Below are 10972 nucleotides of genomic sequence, written 5' to 3'. Positions count from 1 at the left end.
AATAGTGAAGTGAAGTTGCTCAGTCGTGTCTGACTCTTTGCAACCCCATGAACTGTAGCCTACCAGGCTCCCCTGTTCATGGGATTTTCCAGGCAACAGTACTCAAGTGGATTGCCATTTCCTTACCAGGCTCCCCTGTTCATGGGATTTTCCAGGCAATAGTACTCAAGTGGATTGCCATTTCCTTCTCCAGCGGATCTTCCCGGCCCAGGGATCGAACCCAGGTCTCCTGCATTACAGACACGTTACCGTCTGAGCCAGCAGGGAAGTCCCTAAGAGTGAAGAGTAAAAGGGAAAACTAAAAAGTGAAAGTATAAAGTAGAAGTGAAAGGGGAAAGTAAAAGACGAAAGTGAAGAGAATAAAAAGTAAAAGTAAGAGTTACAAGCTTAAAGTAAAAGTAGAAATAAAAAGAAAAAGTGAAAGTAGAAGCAAGGTGAAAAGGAAAACTAAGCATGATAAGTTAAAAATAAAAGTGCAAAGCAGGAGTGGAAGTAAAGCGTGAAAGAGGTTGTTTAAAATGAAAGTAAAAAGGAAAGTAGAAAGTATGAGAAAAAAGTAAAAGCTCCTTAAAAGTAAAAAGCTACCTAGAAGTTAAAAGTTAGAAGTAAAAAATGTGCTCCATCACATCAATTTGTTGTTAAGCTAAAGAAAAATTACATGATATCAACGGAAACAGAAACAAAAATTTAGCCAACACCCATAGTAATGAAAATTCTCAGTAAACTAGGAACCATGGTGAACTTCCTCAATCTGATCGTCGTATACATACACACCCTCCCCCCCTACAGAAAAAGCCCTATGGCTAACATTACATGTAACGATGAGAAACTTGATGCTTTCCTATTAAGATCAGGACCAAGACAAGGATGCTGCCTCTTTCAAGACTGCTTTTCAACATTGCAGTGGAAATCCTAGCTGATGGAATATGAAAAGGATATTGGGAAGAGAGAAATAAAACTTTGTTTGTAGGTAACATTCTTCAGAATAATCCCAGAGTCAACACCATCAGAAAACTTTTGTCAGGAAACTCTTCCAAGCAATTATCATACGAAGTTAATATACAAAAGTCAATCACTTTCCTATACAGATTATACCTCATTTTATTGCATTTCACAGATATCACATTTTTAATTGAAAGTTTGTGGTATTAATACTCTATTGCTAAAGAAATGGCAGTTTCTTTAGAATATTACATAAACTTAGTTGATCAAACAGCAACAGGGTTTGAGAGGAGTGATTCCAATTTCAAAAGTTCTGCTGTTTGTAGGTAAACAGCTAATCAAAAGCAATGAAGGCTACAGAGAAACCATTTGTGAAAAGAAAAGCTTCATCAATTGATACCACAGACTTTACTGTTCTTTTAAGAAATTTTCACAGCCACTCCAACCTTTAGCAATCACGATCCTAGTCAGTCAGCATCCATCAACTTGGAGGCAAGACCCTCCATCAGCAAAAAGATTACAATTCACTACAGAGCTCAGCTAATAGTTATCATTTTTAGTAATAAAGCATTTTTAAACTAAGGTATGTACATTTTTTAGATACAATGCTATGTTACATGGTTAATAGACTACAGTATAGTATACACATAACCTTTATAAGCACTTGGAAACCAAAAACTTATGTAACTATTGCATTTTCAGTTTATTGCATGGTTCGGAATTGAATCTGCAGTGTCTCTGAGATATATCTGTATGTCAGTAATGAACAAGTGGAATTTGAGTTTTAAAAATGCAACATTTATATTAGCACCCCTCCAAATGAAATACTTAGGTAAAAATCTAACAAAATACATACAATATCTCTAAGAAGAAAATGACAAAACTCTGAAAAACTAGCAAACTGTAAAATTCCACTCTTTCCTGTCCTGTCTACCTGGCCAACTTTACCTTCACTCTGCTTGATCCTTTCCGCCGTCATTCTCACCCACATACTATCCATTCTGGCCATGTGCAATTAACGCCCCGTCCTGAAAGCGTGTATCATGTTTTACGTGTCTATGCCTTTGCACACACTATTCTAATAAGCTCTCACCAATGATGACTATTATGACATAGGTATGCTAGATACTCAGTAGTGTCCAACTCTTTGTGACACCATGGACTGTAGCCTACCAGGCTCTTCTGTCTGTGGAATTCTCCAGAAAGAATAGTGGAGTGGATTGCCATTCTCTTCTCCAAGGATCTTCCTGACCCAGGAATCAAACCTGGATCTTTTGCATTGCAGGCAGATTCTTTACTGTCTGAGCCACCAGGGAAGCCCGTTATAAAGGACTGTAGAAATATTAATACATCCACTTAATGAAGAATAAAAATACAGAAGCTTACTGAAAAATACAAGAAATAAAGTATGTCAGGGCAGTGTGAAGCGGTCATTCTCAAAGGCAGGGCACCCTGCATTGTGAAACTGCTCTTGTCAGAGACATTGACAGACTCCATCCTAACATCCTTTTCTGCCCTCCATTTGTTTGATCTCTCAGTAACACTGATCACTGTCCAGTAAAGCAAACTCCTGTCTTAGCTTCAACGACACTACCTTCTCCTGGTCCCCTTCCTCACTCGTCTGCTCAACTAATCTGCTTGTTTCTCTTCTGCCTGACCTCTGAACGCTAGTGTATTATTGTAACCCAGGACTCCATCCTCAGTCCCCCTGCCCTTTGCTTTTCTCCACCCACATTCACTTGTTGGACAATCTTGTGTGTTCCCATGCCTTTAGAGACCATCTATCTGTCAGAGACTCCCACATTTAGGTCACCAGCTCTGACTTCTCTTCTAGATTCCAGTTTCATTTATCCAACTTGACATTTTCTTTTCAGATTTGAAAGGCATCTCAAACTACATAATCAAAACAGAGCTTTCTATCGACCTTCCCCCCAAATTTCTGTTCCTCCCCTATCTTTTCATCTCAGTGAAATGGCTCCGCAGTTGCTCATACCAAAAATCTGGAAATAGTCTTTAATGCCTTTGTTTGCCTCCCTTTTCATGCCTAATTCATCAGGAAGTCTATTGATGTTACTTCCAAAATACATCCTGACTTTTCCTCCTTTACCTCTCCTGGAACTGCTCTATTTCCAGGTTTTAGCATCTTCTGCCTAAACAGCCTAAAAGCCTCCTAGCTGGACGCTATGTCTGTATTCTTGCTCTTCCAAAATTTATTTCAGAGTAGAAGTGATCTTTACAAAGTATAAATTACAAGTCCCTCTCTGGCTGCAGAATCCCTCAATGGCACCCCATTTTACTTAGAATAAAACGAAATCTTTCCCATGATCTACATCAGTGTTGGTGATGACACTTTGCTAATTTCTCAAGCTTGTCTGGCACTGCCCTCCGTCTTGTCCCATACTCTCCAGCCACACTGGTCTTCATTCAGTCCTATGAACTCCTCAATCATTTTCCACATTTGCACGTTCTATTTCCTCTGCCTAGAATACTATGTCCTCCAGATATCTTTGTGATTGGCTCCTTAAAGTCATTTAGATCTCAATTTGAATATTATCTTAAAAAGCCAGTCCTGCTGTTCTTATTTACAAGAGTAAGTCTTGTTTAGGTGATTGTGTGTATGGTGATTCTCTAAAATAGGGAACACACAAGGAGGATACAGTTTTGAAAAAAAAAAAGAGTTCAATTCAGAACCTTTGGGGTTTGAGATGGGATGCCGCCTGACATTTGACTGGATAGGAAAGAGATATGATTGAACATGTGGTTACCAGTGCATAGGGGGCAACAGAAGGCATGAGAGTAGGAGGGTTTGCCTCAAGAAACTGGAAATGTCATAAAGGGACTGGTTGGAGAACATTATGAAATGACACCCATTTATAGGAAAGGGTACCAAAAGGACCTAGGGGATAAGAAAGAACAAGAAAACCAGTGAAGGATGAGAACAGAAGGCGAAGGAGAAAGATGTTTCCAGAAGAATTAAGTGATAAACTCCAATAAGAAATTGAAAGTGTAAATAAAAGGAAAAGGAGTCTATTGTCTGGAACTGATTGGCGATTGAAGGCCTGGGCTGGAGCTTCAAGCTGAATTGCCGTAGTTGGAGATGAAGAGTTCAGGTGATGATACTCGCCTGCTGCTTTACCAAATGTCTGTCTCCTTCACCAGATTTTAAGCTCCATGAGGGTAGAACCCAATCTTTCCAGGATTGCCATGTTTTCCAGAACTACAGTGTGAGGCACACAGGATACAACCCTACCCTCAAAAGCACTTCCCCAGTGCATGAATGAAAGGGAGCAGCTGGGGAAGGAGGACAGGGAAAGACAGTTCATTTCAGTCACTCAGTCACATCTGACTCTTTGTGACCCCATAGATTGTAGTTCACCAGGCTTTCCTGTCCATCACCAACTCCTGGAGCTTGCTCAAACTCATGTCCATTTAGGCAGTGATGCCATTCAACCATCTCATCCTCTGTCATCCCCTTCTCTTCCTGCCTTCAATCTTTCCCAGCATCAGGGTCTTTTCCAATGAGTCAGTTCTTTGTATCAGGTGGCCAAGGTATTGGAGTTTCAGCTTCAGCATTAGTCCTTCCAATGAATATTCAGGACTGATTTCCTTTATGATGGACTAGTTGGGTCTCCTTGCAGTCCAAGGGCCTCTCAAGAGTCTTCAACACACAGTTCAAAAGCATCAATTCTTCAGTGCTCAAGCTTTCTTTATAGTCCAACTCTGACATGTCATGTATGGACATGACCACAGGAAAAACCATATCTTAGACTAGATGGACCTTTGTTGGCAAAGTAATGTCTCTGCTTTTTAATAAGATGTCAAGATGGGTCATAGCCTTTCTTCCAAGGAGCAAGCATCTTTTACTTTCATGACTGCAGTCACCATCTTCAGTGATTTTGGAGCCCCCCAAAATAAAGTCTGACACTGTTTCCACTGTTTCCCCATCTATTTCCCATGAAGTGATGGGACCAGATGCCATGATCTTCGTTTTCTGAATGTTGAGTTTTAAGCCAGCTTTTCCGCTCTCCTCTTTCACTTTCATCAAGAGACTCTTTAGTTCTTCACTTTCTACCATAAGGGTGGTGTCATCTGCATATCTGAGGTTATTGATATTCCTCCTGGCAATCTTGATTCCAGCTTGTGCTTCATCCAGCCCAGCATTTTTTATGATGTACTCTGCATAGAAGTTAAATAAGCAGGGTGACAATATACAGCCCTGACGTACCCCTTTCCCAATTTGGAACCAGTCCATTTTTCCGTGTCTGGTTCTAACTGTTGCTTCTTGACCTGCATACAGATTTCTCAGGAGGCAGGTCAGGTGGTCTGGGATTCCCACCTCTTTCAGAATTTTCCACAGTCTGTTGTGATCCACACAGTCAAAGTCTTTGGCATAGTCAATAAAGCAGAAGTAGATATTTTTCTGGAACTCTCTTGCTTTTTCCATGATCCAGTGGTTGTTGGCAATTTGATCTCTGATTGCTCCGCCTTCTGTAAATCCAGCTTGAACATCTGGAAGTTCACGGTTCATGTACTGTTGAAGCCTGGCTTGGAGAATTTTGAGCATTACTTTACTAGCATGTGAGATGAGTGCAATTGTGCGGTAGTTTGAGCATTCTTGGGCATTGCCCTTTTTTGGGATTGGAATGAAAACTGACTTTTTCCAGTCCTGTGGCTACTGCTGAGTTTTCCAAGTTTGCTGGCATATTGAGTGCAGTACTTTCACAGCATCATATTTTAGGATTTGAAACAGTTCACCTGAAATTCCATCATCTCCACGAGCTTTGTTCATAGTGATGCTTCCTAAGGCCCACCTGACTTCACACTCCAGGATGTCTGGCTCTAGGTGAGTGATCACACCATCGTGCTTATCTGGGTCTTGAAGATTTTTTTTTGTACAGTTCTTCTGTGTATTCTTGCCACCTCTTAATATATTCTACTTCCGTTAGGTCCATACCATTTCTGCCCTTTATTGTGCCCATCTTTACATGAAATGCTCTCTTGATATCTCTAATTCCTTGAAGAGATCTCTAGTCTTTTCCATTCTATTTCTTTGTATCCATTGCTGAGGAAGGCTTTCTTATCTCTCCTTGCTATTCTTTGGAGCTCTGCATTCAGACGGGAATATCTTTCTTTTTCTCCTTTGCCTTTAGTTTCTTTTCTTTTCTCAGCTATTTGTAAGGTCTCCTTAGACAACCATTTTGCCTGTTTGCATTTCTTTTCCTTGGGGATGGTCTAGATCACTGCCTCCTGTACAATGCCACGAACCTCTGTCCGTAGTTCTTCAGGCACTCTATCAGATCTATTGTTTGAATCTATTCATCACTTCCGCTGTATAATCATAAGGGATTTGATTTAGGTCATACCTGAATGGTCTAGTGGTTTTCCCCACTTTCTTCAAAAAGGAGATAAATGGATAGAAAAGGAGAAAAATAGAAGGTAGAGAAAGGAAGGGACAGAAGAGAAAGCCAAACAAGGAAAGATGCAGCAGTGAGTCCAGTTCAGTCGTTCAGTCATGTCCAGCTCCTTGTGACCCCATGAATCGCAGCACACCAGGCCTCCCTGTCCATCACCAGCTCCCGGAGTTCACTCAAGTCCATGTCCATTGAGTCGGTGATGCCATCCAGCCATCTCATCCTCTGTCGTCCCCTTCTCTTCCTGTCTTCAATCTTTCCCAGCATCAATCTTTTCAAATGAGTCAACTCTTCACATCAGGTGGCCAAAGTATTGGAGCCTCAACTTCAGCATCAGTCCTTTCAATGACTATTCAGGACTGATTTTTTTTAGGATGGACTGTTTGGATCTCCTTGCAGTCCAAGGGACTCTCAAGAGTCTTCTCCAACACAGCAGTTCAAAAGCATCAGTTCTTCAGCCCTCAGCTTTCTTTATAGTCCAACTCTCATATCCATACAAGACTACTGGAAAAACCATAGCCTTGACTATATAGGATCTAATTGTTTAAGATTAGAACTTACTGAGCACATTTATATGTGGAGGCAAAAATAACCCAATTGGGAGAGCTTTGGGACACTGGAAGGAGAAATAACAGTGGGAGGGTAGAAGGGCTCAGAAACTCGTGGAAGAATGAATCTCCTATCAATAATACAATGAAAACTAAGTGTTTGTAAGACTGGCAGAATGTCATTGATAAGCCACAGATAATCTGTAAAGGGTGATTTTTAATTATTTTATAATACTGGTTTCTTACTGATTTAATCACACAATTATGAGAAAATAGCTAATATTTATCCATATACCTGATTTTAAATTCCTGATGGAATTCTTAATAACTCAGCTGTCACTTGTACTTATTCCATCAGAATTTTAATTTTTAGAAAAACTTCCTACTTTATCTATAAAATATATTACCTTTGAAAGTGAGACAAAAATAAAACCAGGAATAAGGAAATATGCTTAATTTTCACATGAAATAAATGTCTGAATCCCCTCTTAAAAGAAATTGTTCTGCCGTGTCAGTTTCAAAACTAACAGAGGGCAACAGAAGAAACTAGGAAATTAGGTTCATTGTTTGTTACAAAAAAACTTCCAATCTGTCTCCTCTATTTTAGTGCATGTCCTCTGAGGAATGTAAACTTCTCCCCACCTCCAGAAAAAAAAAAAAAAAAAACAGTTACTAAACTCTACTCCAGCATTGTGCTAATGTAGCCAAATTTCTTGTTTACTGAAACTGAACTGTCCTAACATTTGTCCTGTGTGTTCCTACCTAGAGGACAAGGCTGTACTGATTTTTTTGTGCATTATAAAATCTTATTTTGGCCTCACCCCTAAACCAAGGAAAAGAAATCTGAACTTTACCTAATTTTAATCTTAGTTAAGAACGGGCAAAAAATACAAATTTGTTTTACACTTCAAGAACTAGGTGCCTAACTAAGGCCTAACATAAGATTCTTCATCTCTTTCATAGGGTATTTTCTCAGGGCCTCAGAGATCTCTGTTTTGTAAGAAAACAGTGAGACTCACGAAGTCAGTAACTTGACCACCTGCCACTAGTTATCAACAAAGTTAGAACTAGATCGCAGGTGTTCTGAGTCTAAGCACACTTTATTTCCCACTGCTTGCAGGTGCCCTTTTAAAGTATTTGTAAATATATGTGGCTAAAACATTGTGTTTCCAAGGGACAGTGTATCCCAGCTGACTCTTTTAAAATAAATTCTGGAAACGGAAGTATAGGTGAAGGTCTGAGGCAGCCACCGCCAAGCTGGGCACCGGGGAGATGGCTGAGACTGACCCCAAGACCGTGCAGGATCTCACCTCAGTGGTGCAGACACTCCTACAACAGATGCAAGATAAATTTCAGACCACCATGTCCGACCAGATCATTGGGAGAATCGATGACATGAGCAGTCGCATTGATGACCTGGAGAAGAACATAGCAGACCTCATGACGCAGGCCGGGGTGGAAGAGCTGGACGGCGAGAACAAGATCCCGGCCACACAGAAGAGCTGAAGGTTGCTTGTTTTCGCTGGAATCTGGAACACCTTTTTACAAGCCCAGAGAAGACAGATGGCTTTTTCAACTAACTACTATGTGCAGACAGGTTTTATATTATAAAGTGTGCATTCTTCTTACCACATACTATAGAGTTAGTTTATGGAGTGACTTCCCTCCCCTGCCCCCCATGTCTCCTGAACGTGGTGACTTCACATCTTAGAAAAAGAAATAAAAGGAATCCAAATTGGAAAAGAAGAAGTAAAACTCTCACTGTTTGCAGATGACATGATCCTCTACATGGAAAACCCTAAAGACTCCACCAGAAAATTACTAGAGCTAATCAATGAATATAGTAAAGTTGCAGGATATAAAATCAACACACAGAAATCCCTTGCATTCCTATACACGAATAATGAGAAAGTAGAAAAAGAAATTAAGGAAACAATTCCATTCACCATTGCAACAAAAAGAATAAAATACTTAGGAATATATCTACCTAAAGAAACTAAAGACCTATATATAGAAAACTATAAAACACTGATGAAAGAAATCAAAGAGGACACTAATAGATGGAGAAATATACCATGTTCATGGATCGGAAGAATCAATATAGTGAAAATGAGTATACTACCCAAAGCAATTTACAAATTCAATGCAATCCCTGTCAAGCTACCAGCCACATTTTTCACAGAACTAGAACAAATAATTTCAAGCTTTGTATGGAAATACAAAAAACCTCGAATAGCCAAAGCAATCTTGAGAAAGAAGAATGGAACTGGAGGAATCAACTTGCCTGACTTCAGGCTCTACTACAAAGCCACAGTCATCAAGACAGTATGGTACTGGCACAAAGACAGACATATAGATCAATGGAACAAAATAGAAAGCCCAGAGATAAATCCACACACATATGGACACCTTATCTTTGACAAAGGAGGCAAGAATATACAATGGAGTAAAGACAATCTCTTTAACAAGTGGTGCTGGGAAAACTGGTCAACCACTTGTAAAAGAATGAAACTAGATCACTTTCTAACACTGCACACAAAAATAAACTCAAAATGGATTAAAGATCTAAATGTAAGATCAGAAACTATAAAACTCCTAGAGGAGAACATAGGCAAAACACTCTCAGAAATAAATCACAGCAGGATCCCCTATGATCCACCTCCCAGAATTCTGGAAATAAAAGCAAAAATAAACAAATGGGATCTAATCAAAATTAAAAGCTTCTGGACAACAAAGGAAAATATAAGCAAGGTGAAAAGACAGCCTTCTGAATGGGAGAAAATAATAGCAAATGAAGCAACTGACAAACGACTAATCTCAAAAATATACAAGCAACTTATGCAGCTCAATTCCAGAAAAATAAATGACCCAATCAAAAAATGGGCCAAAGAACTAAATAGACATTTCTCCAAAGAAGACATACGGATGGCTAACAAACACATGAAAAGATGCTCAACATCACTCATTATTAGAGAAATGCAAATCAAAACCACAATGAGGTACCACTTCACACCAGTCAGAACGGCTGCGATCCAAAAATCTGCAAGCAATAAATGCTGGAGAGGGTGTGGAGAAAAGGGAACCCTCCTACACTGTTGGTGGGAATGCAAACTAGTACAGCCACTATGGAGAACAGTGTGGAGATTCCTTAAAAAATTGCAAATAGAACTACCTTATGACCCAGCAATCCCACTTCTGGGCATACACACCGAGGAAACCAGAATTGAAAGAGACACATGTACCCCAATGTTCATCGCAGCACTGTTTATAATAGCCAGGACATGGAAACAACCTAGATGTCCATCAGCAGATGAATGGATAAGAAAGCTGTGGTACATATACACAATGGAGTATTACTCAGCCATTAAAAAGAATTCATTTGAATCAGTTCTGATGAGATGGATGAAACTGGAGCCGATTATACAGAGTGAAGTAAGCCAGAAAGAAAAACACCAATACAGTATACTAACACATATATATGGAATTTAGGAAGATGGCAATGATGACCCTGTATGCAAGACAGGAAAAAAGACACAGATGTGTATAACGGACTTTTGGACTCAGAGGGAGAGGGAGAGGGTGGGATGATTTGGGAGAATGGGAATTCTAACATGTATACTATCATGTAAGAATTGAATCGCCAGTCCATGTCTGACGTAGGGTGCAGCATGCTTGGGGCTGGTGCATGGGGATGACCCAGAGAGATGTTGTGGGGAGGGAGATGGGAGGGGGTGTCATGTTTGGGGACGCATGTAAGAATTAAAGATTTTAAAATTAAAAAACAAACAAAAAAATAAAAATAAAAATAAAATAAATTCTGAATTCCACTTTTTCTTCATTTCAATCTTAGCTACTTTCACTAATCCAGAAGATGGCAACCTGTTTGTTGATAACCAGAGCCCACGCTCCCATTTTGCTTTAGGGTCTTTTTATTGCTCCTGAATGTCTCCTGCAGTGAGCATGGACTCCATGAATGCAGGGGAGTCTGCCTTGGTCTGCTAAATTTACAGAGCTAGTAAATCTGAAAGAGAACTTTTAGAAACAAATGGCTTATTCGTATTTGCGGCTGGT

The 10972-nt window shown here is 39.8% G+C and overlaps 1 pseudogene; it reads left to right on the top strand.

The window, feature by feature from the left end:
* Positions 1–8122: 8122 nt before the first annotated feature.
* Positions 8123–8607, top strand: LOC138434654 (heat shock factor-binding protein 1 pseudogene; annotated as a pseudogene).
* The last annotated feature ends 2365 nt before the right edge of the window (positions 8608–10972 follow it).

Source organism: Ovis canadensis, chromosome 2, assembly GCF_042477335.2.
Source record: "Ovis canadensis isolate MfBH-ARS-UI-01 breed Bighorn chromosome 2, ARS-UI_OviCan_v2, whole genome shotgun sequence".
NCBI classification, from domain to species: Eukaryota; Metazoa; Chordata; class Mammalia; order Artiodactyla; family Bovidae; genus Ovis; species Ovis canadensis.
The sequence above is the reverse complement of the archived record's forward strand: the minus strand, read 5'-3'. Positions and strand labels throughout refer to the sequence as shown.